Consider the following 16,541-nt stretch of genomic DNA (forward strand, 5'->3'; position numbering starts at 1 on the left):
TTGGCTAGAGATTGATTTAATGTTTAAAGATAAGATATAGCTTTAGAAATACTTATTGAAGGACTGGCTATGGAAATTGGGTGATATGCAACAAATGAGATAATGTTCTAGCAGTACCTAAGTAATTGATTCATTTCTTGACTACTACAAATACCATTAAAAGGTGGTTAGTAGATTTTTATAATATGCAAATTTTAACTGTTCATACATTATTCCTGTAGTCTTTATAGTTACCTTATCTTTAGAGTGATTTTAATTTGATAATATATCATTTTAAGTATCAAATTAAATTGTTTTTTGGATGTTTGTTTTCAGGCAGCTTTCTACAAGGGTATAAAAAGAAATGAGATTGTACTTAGACTTAAACAATAACAATAGTCAGTAAACTCATTATGTTCTTCAAAATGTTCAAATAGTACAAGTTGTCTCCTTAAAAAATAAAGCTAAATTATTCAAATGCACCAAGAAAACATTTTTTTGTTGTTTTTAATGACACACAGTTCACACAATGGTCAGTGTTAGAAGGATTTTTTCCAAATGCATCAAATTTATTGATTTTCTAGTACTTCACTTGGTGAAGAATGTGCTTGTATCATATAGACCATATCTTATTTTTGGAGGACCTATAATGAGAAGATGTTAGATTAGGCAAATTTTTGTCAGTCTGGGTTAGAGACCAGCATAGTTTCTGCATTTAATTTTAGGCTAACTTTGTGCAGAATAAATCTTGTTCTGAGAAAAATTAGAAAATATGGATAAATTCAATAAATTTTAATTGAAGATAAGGCATTTAAAAAAATGTTTAAAGGCATTTTAGACCTATCAAGGCAGCAAGGACAGGATGGTTCAAATGTTTTGTTGAAAAAACAAGTGCAGAGTGTTGTTTCTGGCTTTTGGCAGTTCTTTTCCTGTGAAATATGTTCTGATTCATAAAGTGTAGAGAGCTTATGACTTTCTTATAGAGTCACAGAAGAAGAAGAACCCTAGTAAACATAAAGTTTTAAGCTGGGCTACCCAGAGGACTAAACTGAAGGACTCTGTGTGAATTGAAAAAACGTTTAGCACAGAGACTATCTTTGTAGCATAGCTTTAAACTTGCTTTGATACTATCTGTCCCTGTTCTAACTGCTCATCAAAACATAAGTAAATCTTTTCGGGGAGGAAGGTATCATCATCCAGAACCTTGTATTATTTCCACAGTTTGTCATACAGTGCCTAGAATTCAATCAAGACTTAGCAAGCACATCAGGAAACAAAACCATATTACCAAAGAACACAAGGAAAATCAGGAAATAGAATAGGCATATAGACTCCTCAGATATTAGCATTATTATTTTAAAAGAATTAGCATCTCAATTTTAAAATAATGGTTATTAATATATCAAGAAATTAGATCATATGGTATTTAATTCTAATAGAAAACAAGAAATTATAAAGAGTTAGGTAGAAATCCTACAACCGGAGAATATATAATGATTTAAATTAAGAATTTAATAGGTAGGTAGGGTTAAACAAAAGTAGACATATTTCTTTTTATGTTACTCTTAATAATTTTATAAGACCTCTATCCATGTGTATGCTTGAGTTATATGTGGTTTGGTTTCATGTTTTATGTTCTGTTTTTTTTCTATCATGTAATTGGTGGTGAGGAAAACAATTTATTTACTCATTCAATAAATTTTAATTAAGGGCCTATTGTGCCTGTGCTCTAGTTATCTTTATCTTTAGAGTGGGTTACAGAACTCAACACAATTCTTGCTCTTAATGAAATACTAATCATTGAACTCACATTTAGTGTGGAAGTATTGCTTGCTAAGAAAACCAGGATGCTTTGGCATGGTGGAAAATATATAGAGTGAATATGTTCTCTTGCTGCTTTCAATATTTTCTTGTTGTCTTTTAATATTTTGACTATGACATGTTTGTATGTGGATATCTTTTTATTTATCCAGCTTGTTCATTGAACCTCTTGAATATCTAGACTAATGGTTTACTTCAAATTTGCAAATTATTTTAAGCTGTTACTTTTTCTAATATTTTTCTGCTCTTCTCTCTCCTTGGATGTTGTTATCCCATACTTCTCTGAGGCTAAGTTAATTTTTATTTATTCTTTTTTCTTTCTCTTTAGACAGCATAATCTCCATTGAACCTTCTTCAAGTTTGTGGATTCTTCTGCCAACTTAAATTCACTATTGAGGCTTCACATGAATTTTCCATTTTATTTCCTATACTCCCCAATTTGAGCCTTTCTATTAAAAATAGTATTTTTCCCCCTGCTATATCTTATTTGATGAGACATCATCATCATTACTTTTATTTTTCAAAAATGTGTTTCTTTAGTTCTTTGAACATAATTGTAGTAACTACTTTGAATACTTGGATGTTAAGTTCAACGTCTGTGCTTCCTCAAAGACTATCTTTGTTGTCCTTTTCTTTTATATGTCACACTGTATTATTTCTTTGAATGTCTTGTACTTTTTGTTGAAATTTTGCATTTTAGGTAATCTTTTAATACTGATTAATTCAGTCTCCACCTTTCAAATTATTTATTTATTTAGTGAATTCGATAAAGTAGTTCATTTAAATGTGTTTCCTCTGCAGTATGCAACCTGTGATGTCATTTCTCCCAGTCTCTGTGCCTAGTTAGGATGACAAGGCTGTAGCTGGAATCTTTTTGACTGGCCAGTTCCCTGAAGTACCCATTCATCTTATGGCTATTCTGACTGTGATATCTCACCCAACTTTTGACCTTCATTAATTCTTACCTCATTCCTTTTTTTTTTTTTTTTTTTTTTTGCTTTTGATAATACCTGGGGCATATATTGCTATGCAGTCTTACTTTTATTTGTGCCTCTATGCAATTGTAGGTTTTTTCTGATCTATGAGGGCATTCTCAGCATCCAAGAAAGCTCTTTCCCTTGATTTTGCTGATTGGACATCTAGCTGATATGACATTTCCCTTATTGTTACTAGTATTATGAAATTATTAGCCTCATATATGCTTACCCTCAAGATCTCAATTGTTTTTGACAGTGTCTGTAGTTGTATTTTTTTTTTTTAATATTCTCTTTCAACTACAGTCACTTCCTTAGGCAGAAATATTTTTCTTTTTTTCTTTTTTGAAGCATGGGGATTAAACCCATGCCCTTGCACATATAAGACAAGTGCTCTACCACTGAGCTGTATCTTGAGACCTGAGCTATTGATCTTTCTGTTCTTGTAGTCTCCCTCTCAGCAGAATGGTTGTACTTTGTACTGGTGCTACTGGTTGGAATTGCAGCCTAGTTCTCTCCAGGGTGATGGCCTTGTTCCGCAAGTGGGTGGGGTGCTGGGTAGGGATGGTAGCCCTTGATCATCTCCACTTGTCCCTTCTGTTGTAGAACATTCTCACTGTATGAGTGACTTAAGGCAAGGACTTTTTTGTCTATGATTCTTTGCCTGCCATATCTTCTGCCTTACAAATGGGGGGCTGGTTGGGGAAAGGAAATTCCAGTCCTTTTGTAGTGTCTACCTGGAATAGAGCCTCGTATCACAGATCTGGAACTATGCCCCTTTTGGGGGTGGATTTGTATCCCCTACAGAGGAGCTGAGGTGAAATCTATGTCTTCTTGGTTATATATGCCTAGAATGAAATAAGTGGAGCTGTAAAGGGGAAGGATGGGAAATAGGTTGTTGTGGCTCACATGCCATAGACTCTCATTATTCTCACCAAGATTTAATAGAATTTCTTTAATAAATATTTCTCTGTTTATTCTGTGCCCTTAGGACAATTTTCAGATAATTAAATGGTTATTTTATTATACAGAGAAGTGAAAAATCTCAAATGCAGCTATACTTTGAAAAACAAAACAAAATTACATAAGAGATAAAATGGAACATGGAAGAATTAGGTATCTTTAAAATGCTCAAAGAAAAATAATTGCGAACCTAGATCCATACCTGGAGAAAATATTTTTAAAAAGTCAAGGTGAAATAAAGATATTTCTAGACTATAAAACCTGATGAATTGATTTCAGTAGTACTGCATTAAAGAAAATATTAAAGGAATTTTTGTCAAAGAGTATAAAAATGAAGCAGGGAAGTTCAATATATGGGGTAAAAATTTAGGAAACATATTGATATCTGAATATTGATATTCATTTCTAATGATAATGTTTTGCTCTATTTAAATTATGTATAGAATTAAAATTAGATCAGTAATACTGCATCATTTAGGAAGGTGTATTTTGAGTTAGTGTGTTTTAGATTCCTTGGTTTTAAGGTATAGGAAGTTGTAAAAGTTTCCATGTTAATAAGTCAGGGATGCACATAATAATCCCACAAAGAAGTATAATGGATATATAACTATCAAGCTCATACAAGAGAGAAAATCAAACAAGTTTTAATATTTAATTATAAATGAAAATAAAAAATTCACATTAGGATAAGCAAAGATTTCTTAGCTAGGACAAAAAAAATGAATCGTAAATCAAAATAGTTATAAATTACAATTCAACAAAGTTAAAAATTTCTGCTCTTTGCAAGGTGTCATTGGTAAAATGGAAAACAACAAAACACAATGACAAACTGTAGGAGAAAATATTCATAGTATATCTGAAATATTCATGGTATATAATCACATATTTATCTTTGTGTGTGTGTGTGTGTGTGTGTTTACATTATTCCAGGATTGCTTGGCCCAATGTTAGTAAGTTAATATAGTAGAAGAATTGTATTATCTCAACAAGTACCGAGAAAGCTGTGAGGCAAGTCAGTATCCATTAATTAGGGAAGCATACAGTAAAAAGAATGAGAAGTAAATTTCCTGATATTGAAGAGTACTACTACTAAAAGCTTATATTAACACCATATTTAACAGTGCAATGTTGACTGTGAGAAAAGAATTCCCTTCTTATTCATCAGCATACTAGGGCTTTTAGTCCATTGCAATAATGAAAGGAAAGAAAAGGTATCTGGGAAAATAATAAATAAGGAATTTATTCTTAATTGACATTTAAAAATTGCAACATAGTTTGCTCATAAGTTATTAGCAGAACTAAGTGAGGTATACATTTCAGCTAAGATACCAATTAAAACAAACTGTTCAGGTTTGTTTACCTAACAAACTGTTAGAGCTCGATTTAAAAAAATAAAAACAACGGGTCACGTTCAGTTATATTGTTGCCCACCAGTATGTTGTCTTTTGTTGGAAACAAAGTTTATGTACTGGCAAATGGAATTGATTTTTAACAAAAATGTTTTAAAAACCAAAAAGAATATTCACAGTCAACATTAGGAACAAGAATGTAACTCTACTTACAGATATAATGGAGATACAAATTATCAGATTTGTGTTTTATCAAATGAAAGGATATCAGACTCGTAAATTAACTGTATATCTTTATTTCAAGCTCTAGATTATTAGTGTGAAATAGCAGTTTCAGCAATGATGTACAACCCAATTTTGTCTAGTGATGTGGTTTAGCTGTATGCACCTTTGAACTCCGAAGTGAAATCAAATCATTGTGTTTAAATTTTTAATTTTACTCAGTTCAAACATAGGTAGTACTTAACAGTTGGCAGTGTTTTGGGATGATACGAAATTAGGAGTCATGTCTAGACTTCTCACTGGTATAGAAAGCATACCGATTTTACTTTGTTTGAATATTGGGTGAACTTTTGACTGCTTGAATATTGGGTGAATACAGTATGGGGACAATGTTGATTAACTTTATTTAGGATTTCCAAGAGCCATTCTTTTTTTTAGGTTCTACTGGAGTCAAAACAGTAATTGCTAATTTTGTTTGAAATGATACGTATTTTAAAAACACAAAGAAGAGCTCTTTTATCTCATTTACCCTTCCTCAGTTTCTGTTTCCTCCCCATTTCAAAAATAGAAATTTCTTGATTTCTTCCAAATATACAATGTTATTATATCATGTAAGATAATGTGTTTGATCTTTTTCAGATAAGCCATGGTTCTCTATAATGATTTAATGCAGTAATATTACAGGTTAGGTTACATTTAGTTTGTCCTTCTCAATATTTTTCATCAAAGTAGGAGTAATATAATATTTTTAGTTGGACTATGTAATTTATCATGGTCATCTCTATTACTGAATCAGTATAGCTAAGACTCAGGTACTTGTCTTTCATTGATTCTTGCTTTGGCCTCTGGCATTTCATGGCAAATGTATAATCAGTTTGTTCCACTTCAATCATAAACAGTCTAAAATACAAATCTGCTTAAAGCAGAATAGTTTTATTCTCTGAATACTCATTTTCTTTTCCAAAAGCATTTTAGTTACAGAGTTAAAATTATCAATCTAATAGAGTGTGTGAAAAATTAAGAAAATACAAATGTACTTTGAGATACATGTGTCAGGGTCAGATTTCCCCCATGTGTTGCTGGGTCCTAGATGTTAATTATGTGCTCTCTTTGTGTTTCAAGGTTAAATAATCTGAACAAATATGTATTTAAAGGTGTCCATATTGTGAACATTATGGCTAATGAAACAGAAGTTAATATTTTACTTTTTTACAAAGAGATGAATGCATTTAATTAATTGAACATTATTTTTCTGTACTTTCTTTAAGCTTAGTATCATGTTTTATTAAAAAGTACAAGTAGTTATATAAACAGATATGTTCTCATAGGATTCATGGAGAAAAATTATTTTTCATTAGTAGGACTTAGGGACCTAATATTTGGGGTTAATGCCCTTTGTGTATTTCTGCTTCATTTGGTAAAAAGAAAATGATAACAAGTATATGTGCTTGAAATTAATATGATTGAAAATAAAAAGTTACATTTTTAAAAGAAAAATATTTGTGATACGGTTACTACAATGGCCCATAATTTTATTTATTTATTTATTTATTTATCCCGTGATTTTTTTGTTTGCTCCCTAACTCATTTAAAAGACAATTAATTTTAAAAGATCATTAATATTTGTTTTGCTTGAGTTTTTTTTAAATGACCCATAGATTTTAAGTATATATTCTATTTTCAGTCAATTTGTATTTGAATAGAAAGTTTTATATACTATGGGTTCAGTGAGTAATGACCTAATTTAGCTTCATGTAGATATATTTCATGTCTGCTAGACTTGCTTTGATTGATTTGAGCTCTTTTATTCAAAGAGACTTGTCTTAGTTCTCTTGACTCTAGCAAATTGATTAGTTGTCCTCTCAGTATCAGTTCATGAAACACCTAAATTATACTGAAATGAATGAGTTCATCAAGACATGGAAGAATATGTCAAGCTGATTTCCCAACAGAGGTGAGCATGTCTTAATTGAGAATCTGAGAATTTCAGATGAAATCCTATTAAATCTGTTAATTCTTTTGTTTATTCAATAAAAGAAAAGCTTTTAATATCAAACTAATAACGTTTAGTGTGGGAAGAACTGCTCTAGGTATTCTATGCGGTAAGTGTTTCTAATGTTATTGGCAGACCTGGCAATGCCCAACTTCTATGAGGGATTGGGAAGCTGCTGTTGCAAGGTCTTCTTGACTGTCACAGAGCAGGAGATTCACTACAAAACAGAATAATGTCTCTAGGAATTGCTGGCCCAGAGCCAGATACCAAAATTAGCAAGAATGTTGGTTGAATTAATAGTAATTCTAATACCATATTTATAAATGCATGTGCATACAATAGTAGCCATCTGTAGTTTCTTTGCAGTATTTTTTTTTATAGCTTCTTGTCCATTTTAGTTTAGATAAAACTAAATTACCTGTAAATGCAATTAACTGGTTACATGGAAACTCTTTAAATTTCCTCCACCATGGAAGAGTTTTAATTTGAATAAATACAAAAATACGAATAAAATTTTAATATTTTTTACCTATTCACAAGTAGCCATCTCTGTACTCTCTTAGGTATTTTCATCCCATTGTGGATAGATTATCCCTATGCTCTTTAGCTTTAGTGTTTCTGCTTTTGCCTTTGTAAAGAACCAGTCTTTATATGTCTCTCCTTGAAATATCATTTTTGTTTTAATCTATCATTTTGGTGTATTTGAACTGTTGGTACTTTTTATTGGATAGGGTATCTAGAAGCTGTATTTTGAAATAGCTTATTCTATTTTGGTAGATGTATTTGTCTGAGGAATCTTGTCATTAATAATTGTGTTCTCACAAGCATTTGTAACCAAAATATTTATTCTTCAAATGAATGTCACAAAAATATAAAGCCTTTTAGTCAACTCTAATAATTGTATTTAACAATTATATTTTACGTTCGATAAAATGAATATAATTTAATATCTACATAATTTTGTTATACATTTTTATTTTGTATGTTAAAAAGTGTACATGTATATGTGTAAATATAAAACCATAGCTATTGTGTAAAGTGTTTGATGTATCCATAATTGATAGACTAACTATCATAAACATTAAAATAATAATTTATAGTTAATTTCTCCCCCTGGAATTTATAAGGGACTTTATGAATCTTATGAATAACTGGGAAAATTGGACAAATTTAACACATGGCTTTTTCTCTTCACAACCTTTCATTAGTAAATAACAACTTTATAAAGGATTGTATTTCCATTTGACTTATCTCTAACATTAGGATCCTTTTTTTTTTTTCATAAACATTGTAGAGTCAGATTAGTTTGAATCCTTAATATAGGCTTTATTTGTGAACCCTTGGGAGAATTGTCTTATTGATCAGAATTACTTGTTAATGTTTTCCCTCTTCCTCATTCTCCTCTGAAGCCCTTTCCTCCACCAATACCATTTCCCCCAATTCCAAGAAAAACCTTGGCCTAGTGATGCTGGGAAACTTTCACTTCTGGGAGTAACTGGGATAACTACTAATTTTTCTCCCTATTTCCCACCCCCCCTCTTTATCTTAAATACTTTCATTAGCAACTGTTAAATTATCTTCTTTTGTTCCCTTAGCCACCACCTACTGTTGGTTCAGGACTCTTCTGTTGAAGAAAGCCTCATTGTTATAAAACACCAGGTTAATCAGATGAAGGCCTTGAAGAGAAAAATGTCTGTGTAGACTAAGCAGTATAAATTGGAAAGAAACGCAAGAATTGAAATGGAGAAGAAAGAATTGCTCATATGAATCATATTTATTAAAAATAACTGTTATGTATCTGTCTTCCCTATTCTGCTGTGTGGTTCTCTAGAGCAGCGAAATGTAGAACTATCCCATCGTATTCCTCTTTATATCTCAGCAGCTTGGATATTGCTGAGTGAAGTAAATGTTTATTGGATTGAATGGAAGCATACTGTATTTTCCTCAGAAAAACTGACAAGTGTGTGTGGTTTTTTTCCTCTTAAGTCTCAAATGCCAATGTTTATTTTTATATAAGCCAGCTCCATTGAATTTGATTGCTGATATTGAATTCAGACAAGAAATGAATTGACTCTAAAAGTTCATAGCTGCTTTAAAATGATGATCTTCAATTATTTTTAATGTTGCTATAATATTTTAATATCCTAGTGTTAGCATAATGCCTTTGGTGATTAATCTTCCTCAGGTACACATATCTGATCATGTTGAAAAACCTTTGAAAGCTTAAAGTGGATTTCAGCATCTTCTCAACTCAATTTTTGACCTTAATTTCCAATTTCTTTTTAGCCCTATTGAACTCTTACTCCTCATCAACAGTCACTAGTAGCCCACTCTGAGACTCTTGCCCATGATTTTTTTGTTCATGAATGCTCATTTTCTTTCCATCAGGGACCAAATTTTTTCTCTTCTTTACATTTTACTTTACCTCTTCTCCCTTTATTTGATCTTTTTTCCTTTGTGAGGTCTTACCAAATAGTTTCTTCTGAATTTACTAGCTTAACTCCTGCTTGTACTAGCTAATAAATATTGATGTCCCTTCCCTCCTGTGCAATCATTGTTTCTCATGCAGTTCTTTCCTCAGTGTCTAACCTATTGAAACAAAGCCCTTGTCCAGGAGTGGCAGAGGAGTAGCCTGGATGGGCTGGAGCACCTCCACTGAGCACAGGGATGCCCAGAACCTGCCATGTGGGTGGGGACCTGAAGGGTGGAGAGCCAGGGTGCACTGACCTGTCAATCTACCGTGGCCTGAAAATGGAAGAAAAGCAGACCCAAATGTAGATTGCAGGACTAATCAATACCATTAATACTTTCTAAGACCTGATGCTTTTCAAGACCCAGTTAGCATAAATTTGCACCAATAGGGTTAATGCTTTTCTAAAACCTAGTTTACATAAATTTGAACCAATAGTGTTGACCCAAGAGCTGTATAAACTCCTAAACTAGCCCACCAAGATGGCAGTCTACTACTATTGGGTCCCTTCTTGCCCTGTGAGAATTCTGTCTCTGTTCTCAGTTGAAAAATTTGACTTTTTTCACTCTTTCCTTCCATTTCTTGTGAATTTCATTCTTTGGCCTGGAAAGAAGAAATTGGCAGTGAAACTGCTGGGATCTGGTGTGATATTGAGGGAGTAGTCCTCTATTGAGAGATGTAACTTGCCCCTCAATCTTAGTGGAGCGAAATATAGCATGCCAGCTGCAGGCTGCAACCCTTGGAGACCAGTGGCAGCATCTACTAACATTAAAATGGGCTTTCTCTCCTGCAGTGGCCTGCAACTTTCACACACTCCACCTGCCAGCAGAAGAAAAGAATCTAGTTTAATCTCAAACTCTGGTTTTCTTATCATCTTGAACACAGAAAGTAATAAATAGTCTATGCTTGGTTTTATTTAAATCTATGTCAACCTTATCCAGTGATTTTTCTTTCTTAGTTTCAAAAAAGTCCCAGAAACATCAGTACATTAAAGATTCTGTAATTTCCTATTCAAGATTTCCTCCTGTCACTGGAAAGAAAATGACCAGTTATATAGTTATTAAACAGTTTGGCTCATATTTAAATATACAGTAAAGTGAAATTTATATAAGTTTGACTGTTAGGGCTCTGTGACTAATCTTTTTTCTTCCAAAAATTTCCTATTTAATCTTGGATTGATCACTCTGTTCCTCAATTTTCTTATCTCTAAAATGTGAACATTGATTACCTCTCTTATTCTAACATTTCCTGTAGTCAAATATACACTATCTTCATAAAATGTACCAAGTACTTTTTTGGATGCTTTATCTAAATGATCTCATGTAGATCACCATTTCTCTGATATTGAGTCAATTTTATAAATGAAATTGTTTTGGCTCTTGGATGGTAATCAATTCTTGTAAGGTCAGAGGATGGCCATACTGGTATTTGAACTCAAGTCTGTGTGACTTGTGCTTTTCCATGATTTGCCTCTACCTTCTAGAAGCATTACTTTTGAGTCACTGAAGTCTCTTCTCATTTACCCTTATAGGTTTCCACACAAAGTTATGTACTGTAGGTACAAATGAGTATTTATATAATACTTAGTTAACTTTGGTTTATTTGGGCAAGATTTTCAACTTTGGTTCCATGTTTTAAAATGGTCAGTCTTTGTGTAGGTTGACTATCCAATTTTCCAATTCTGTAATTTCAAGTTCGTAGATATCCTACTGTAATCAATGTATGTATAATTATTAGCTGTATGATCAGTTAAAATTAGATTTTATGGTGGACCCTTTCTACACCATTTTTTTAAGGGAATATCGGTTCATTTTCTATGTTCATTTTAATGCTGTATTTATATGATTCTACTGTGTAGTTTTCTTACTTCTTTTAGAAGTTAGAAAAGGAGCCAATGACAATCAAAACCAAGCAATTGTAGAGGGAGAAAGTTCTAAATACATTGTTTCTCAGGTATTATTTGCTATTGTTTTTAATTAAGAACTTTTTTAGGCCTTTTAATTTTTCATTCTATTTCATCACTTTAGTACTCGGTAGGAAAGAATTATGGAGTAGTGCAAGACTACTTTCCTTAGATAGACCTGAATGCAAGATAGACTTTTCTGGCATTTGAGAACTTGAATGATAAACATTTCTGTACAGTGATATGAACTTTCCTTCAATGATAATAAAGGTAGCTCACTGTGCTTAAACTGTACAAATAATGTAGTTATGTTGCTTACCTGCTTTCCATCTGGGAACCTGAAATTTTGGCATGTTTTAGGCAGAGGGTGCCTAACTGACAAGCCCCTAATTAAACCTTGGGTATTGAGCTGCCAGTGATCTGCCCTGATATACAACATGTTGTCAAAATTCATTGCTGAAGGAATTGAGCAAGTCCTGTGTAACTCCATTCGGAGAGGACTCTTGGAAATTTGCCCCTGGGTTTTACCGGACTTCACCCCATGTTCCTTTTCCCTCTGCTTTTTTGCTTTGTTTTCTTTTCACATTAATAAATTGTAGTACAAGTCCCATAATATGTTAAGACCCATGAATCTTTCTATCATCAAACCTGAGATTCTCAACACAACTACACATCAATGTTTTTCCCCATTTGAAGAAAGAGAAATATTTTAGATTTATTGGGAGATTTTATAAATCTTTTGACAGTGTATGGGAAGGAATTCTTGTCTCTGTTTTTTGATTTTTTTTTCATTTTCTTGCTTTGACAGTGCTTATATAGTGAGAAGAAAATATTGGACTTGGTAGTAAATATTAATGTAATTCTTTGATGGAGAAAAAAATGTTTATTACAGTTAGACTTTTCTTGTTGGTTATTTGATGAGTAGGGATTAAAGAAAATGCCAAAACAATGGCTGAATAGTATTTTTAGCAAAAGAATATAGGAGGAATTCTATGATAGATTTTACCTGGAACATAATACAGACTGACAAGATTTTTTTTCCTGTTGAAATTCAAACTTGCTTTCCATTAAGTGGGGATAACCATATTTGTTTACAATATGATATATACCTTCTTTATACTTAAATATAAGTACATTTACACTTACTTACAGGTGAATCATTGTATGTTGATGTTGATGTGAAAAAGTCTGCCTTTTTTTTTTTTTTTAACCTTTATTTGTTTATTTAGGTCTTTTATGTGGTACTGCATGCTAGGCAAGCACTCTACCACTGAGCCACAACCCCAGCCTAAAAAGTCTGCAGTTTTTAAGTAGAAGAATAGAAGTGTTTTTTATGCTTAAGATTTGGGCTTGTATGTATTAATCCTGAGCCTATTAATGTTGCTCTTTAATGATAAAAAATAAATAATATTGAGCTTATTTTGCCTTAAGGTTCAAAGGAATTGCTAAAGGAATCCAAAGAATTTTGTAACTGAGTCCATTATAAATTTGAGACAGTCTAACTGTAATCTTATCTATTTATCACTTTTAGACATCTTCTCTTATTCATTTCTTTCTGTGGGTGTGGTTATTCTCACTATTTAAATACATAATTCCACCCCATTTCTACCTTTCCCTCATGAGAGAGAAACTTTCCCAACATTTTGGTAGGACTGTCCTTTTGTTTGGAGTTGGACATTAGAGAAGCTCACTTTCAACATACTAAATTTTAAGATGCTTGTGGGACTTCTATAAGTAGAAAGTCATTAAACAATTAGATACTTAAAAGTCTGGAGTTAAGCGTTTTGACTTCGGAATTAAGGATATTAATATACCAATGATATTATGTAGAAGGAATGATGATTAATATTGGAACAGGCAGAGTTAACCTTATTTGAAAGCTAAATGGTAGAAAAAAACCTAGAAACCTAGAAAAAACCTAAAAACCGAAAAAAACTAGAATAGGAGATAATGAAAGGATGAGAAGAAAATGGAGAACTTCTGAGAAGTGATGATATAAGTCAAGATGGAAGAGAGACTCAAGAGTGATCAAGCTGAAATTAAGTGTCACATGCTTTAAGGAAACTAGGCAAGAAAAGAATTTTAGAGTCCATTGTCTTTATCTGTACATGACCTTTAGGAATCTTAATCAGAGCTGTTTTAATTGTATGGTAGGTGAAAAACAGATGCAGAAAACGCAATGATTTGGAAATATGATTTTATGGGCATCAAATGTGGACTACTCTTTCCAGGATCTTGGCTTAAAATGATGAAGAGTATAGGGGGCTGGTTAGAAGATAATGTAAAATTGAATTAAATTATTTTATTTTAAAAATTTCTGTTATTTTTCTAGATGAACATGACATTACTGTTGTTTTTTTAAGATGGACAGTGTAGAGTAGAATAATGCAGTAGAAGAAGAGAGATTCAGTGGGCTGGGGTTGTGGCTCAGTGGTAGAACACTTGCCTTTCATGCATGAGACCCTGGGTTCGATCCTCAGCACCACATAAAAATAAATAAATAAAAATAAAGATTTAAAAAAAAAAGAAGAGAGATTCAGGACATGGGAAAGAAAATGTGATTGAATTAGTGAAATTTTTGATGGATGTGGAAAGAAAGAGCAAAGACAGGTTAATTTGCCTAAGGAGGAGGAGCTCTTTCCCTCAGATGCTGGAGAGGAGGACAGAGGAGCTGTTGATAAGTCTTAGAATGGTACAGTTAGAGCACTTTTGGTGTCTCCTCCATTAACTGCCCCCAATTTTACCTCAAAAAGAGGAGTAATGTTTCATACTGAAAGTGAGGGAAAGAATGGTGGGAAAATGAGGTGAGACATTTTGGAATGACAGTTGTGTGAAATGGATATAAGGTCATGCGGAGGAATTTCACATGCTCATCAATGTTCATTCTCACATTAAAATATGTATTAATCATGGGCTCTGATGAAGTGGCTCTCAGTGTGGGGTCACATGAGCTGAATCTTTGGTATGATTTTCCTTAAAAGTAACCCGAGGTAAGAATTATGAAGTCTTTTCAATTCACTCAGAGTTAGTGGTTTTGTTGTTCAAATGTGATGAAAGAACAGTTTAGCAAAAGAGTTTGAGATTTGAGCAAGAGAGTGGCTAAAAAGTGAACGAATAGGGAGTTTAGATTAGAGAACCCAGAGTTTAAAGGAATTTCGAGGGTGTGGCCATCTCCTTGGTGTAGTGACAGGGAGAGAGTGAAAAAACTGGTTAGATTGATAGATAAAGTCAGATTGGAGGCTGAGGGAAAGACCTTTTGTCTTACAGGCAGCAGTTCTGATAAAACATAATCCACAGGACCATGGGAATGGGTAGCTGAAGAGGCTTAGAGTTAGAATCATCCGAGAAGCTGGAAGTTGAAAACATGGACTTGGGAGTCTAACTGTCAAGGTCCTAAGCTGCCTGCCCTTGCTTTAGTTATATGATACTGGGCAAGTTCTTAATTGCACCAACCATCGGTTGCTTACTAAAATGGGGATGATAGTGATGTGCCTTACTTTAGTTTTGTGCTGAGGTTGAATGAGATAACTTAGATAAAGTATTTGTTCAATCTCTCACACAACTCAGGTGCTTTAGAAAATTTCAGTAGTACTTGTATTATTATTGCTAGTTCCTATTTGTCATTTAGATCTCAGCTTGTATAACACTTTCTAAGAGAGACCCTTTCCCATCATCCTATGGAATACAGACCTCTTCAGGTAACTCTCTATCATATTTTAATACCTAGTACTATCTACTGTTGTAATTTAGCTGTTGGTGTAAGTACCCCTACAGTTTATTGTTAGCTTCTTTGATATTAAAACCAATTCTAATCCATTTTTCTATAAATCATGTGTCTGAGCCAGTGATCAGGGCTAATGGAATTGAAATCTAAAGATTCTGCTGTTGGACCAAAAGAACTTTGTAAATGTTTCAAGTCTGTTTATTTGTCAGATCCTTAGTACAATGTGGATGAAATTTACTGTTTATTCAACCCATAGCATCGTCTTAGCCTATTAGTCTGATATTGGGTATAATGATCCTCCTTCCAAGCACTTGTTTAAAAAAAAAATAATAGTTCCACCTATCTTTTGATATGGAATCACTTGATTGCCACTTGTTAATTAAATTGATTTCTAGAATATTGGTAAAACTTTTAGAAAAAGGGCAAAAGGCAAACCACAATTACTAGGATTTTCTGATCTCATTTTAGAATTTTCCACACAAACAAGTGCATGCTTCTCAGTTTACTGTTTTGTTTGGGTGGACAAAGGAGTGACTCATCTCTTCCAGTCTGTGTTTAGCAAACTGAGCAAATGCAAACTTGTTGATCAGAAATGAGCCTTGTTTTCGAGGCATTATTATGTCTAACATTTTGCCATAATGTCAAACCATGACTTAAATCATAGGGAATTTATATTTAACTTTATTTGAGCCACTGATCATGGGTAATATTCTGCAGTTGAGCCAGAATAATTTTGTAAATTTCCTAGTTTGTTCATTTTTAATGCCTTAGTACAGTGTAGGTGATACTTATTATACTACAGCTTCGCGTTAGCCTTTTGATTCCATTTTTATTTGAATACATGACCTTTTTAGGTTAGTTTTGTTGTTCTAGGTATTTGGAAACTCAGGATCAGGAAGCATAGCTCCTGTGACACATTGTAAATATTTGACTTTGAATTTGTCATTTTCTTATAATGCTTTAGAACAGTGATTTAATGTTAATGATCATAACATTCTTTTTCTTCTATAAAAACTATAGCCTCTCATTTTTTGAACTTAAACATTTACTTATTTACTTATTCTCACATTAAAATGTTTTACTTATGATGATTTAATATAATTTCTAAATATATTAATGACCACCCTTGTTTTAAGAAGGCTA

The 16,541-nt window shown here is 32.8% G+C and overlaps 1 protein-coding gene across 2 annotated transcripts in view; it reads left to right on the forward strand.

Moving 5' to 3' along the window:
- Positions 1 to 16,541, forward strand: part of Cep128 (centrosomal protein 128) — a 387,702-nt gene that overhangs the window by 97,205 nt on the left and 273,956 nt on the right. The gene's annotated exons all lie outside the window — the stretch shown is intronic.

The sequence above is a fragment of the Callospermophilus lateralis genome, chromosome 3, assembly GCF_048772815.1.
Source record: "Callospermophilus lateralis isolate mCalLat2 chromosome 3, mCalLat2.hap1, whole genome shotgun sequence".
In the NCBI taxonomy this organism is placed as follows: domain Eukaryota; kingdom Metazoa; phylum Chordata; class Mammalia; order Rodentia; family Sciuridae; genus Callospermophilus; species Callospermophilus lateralis.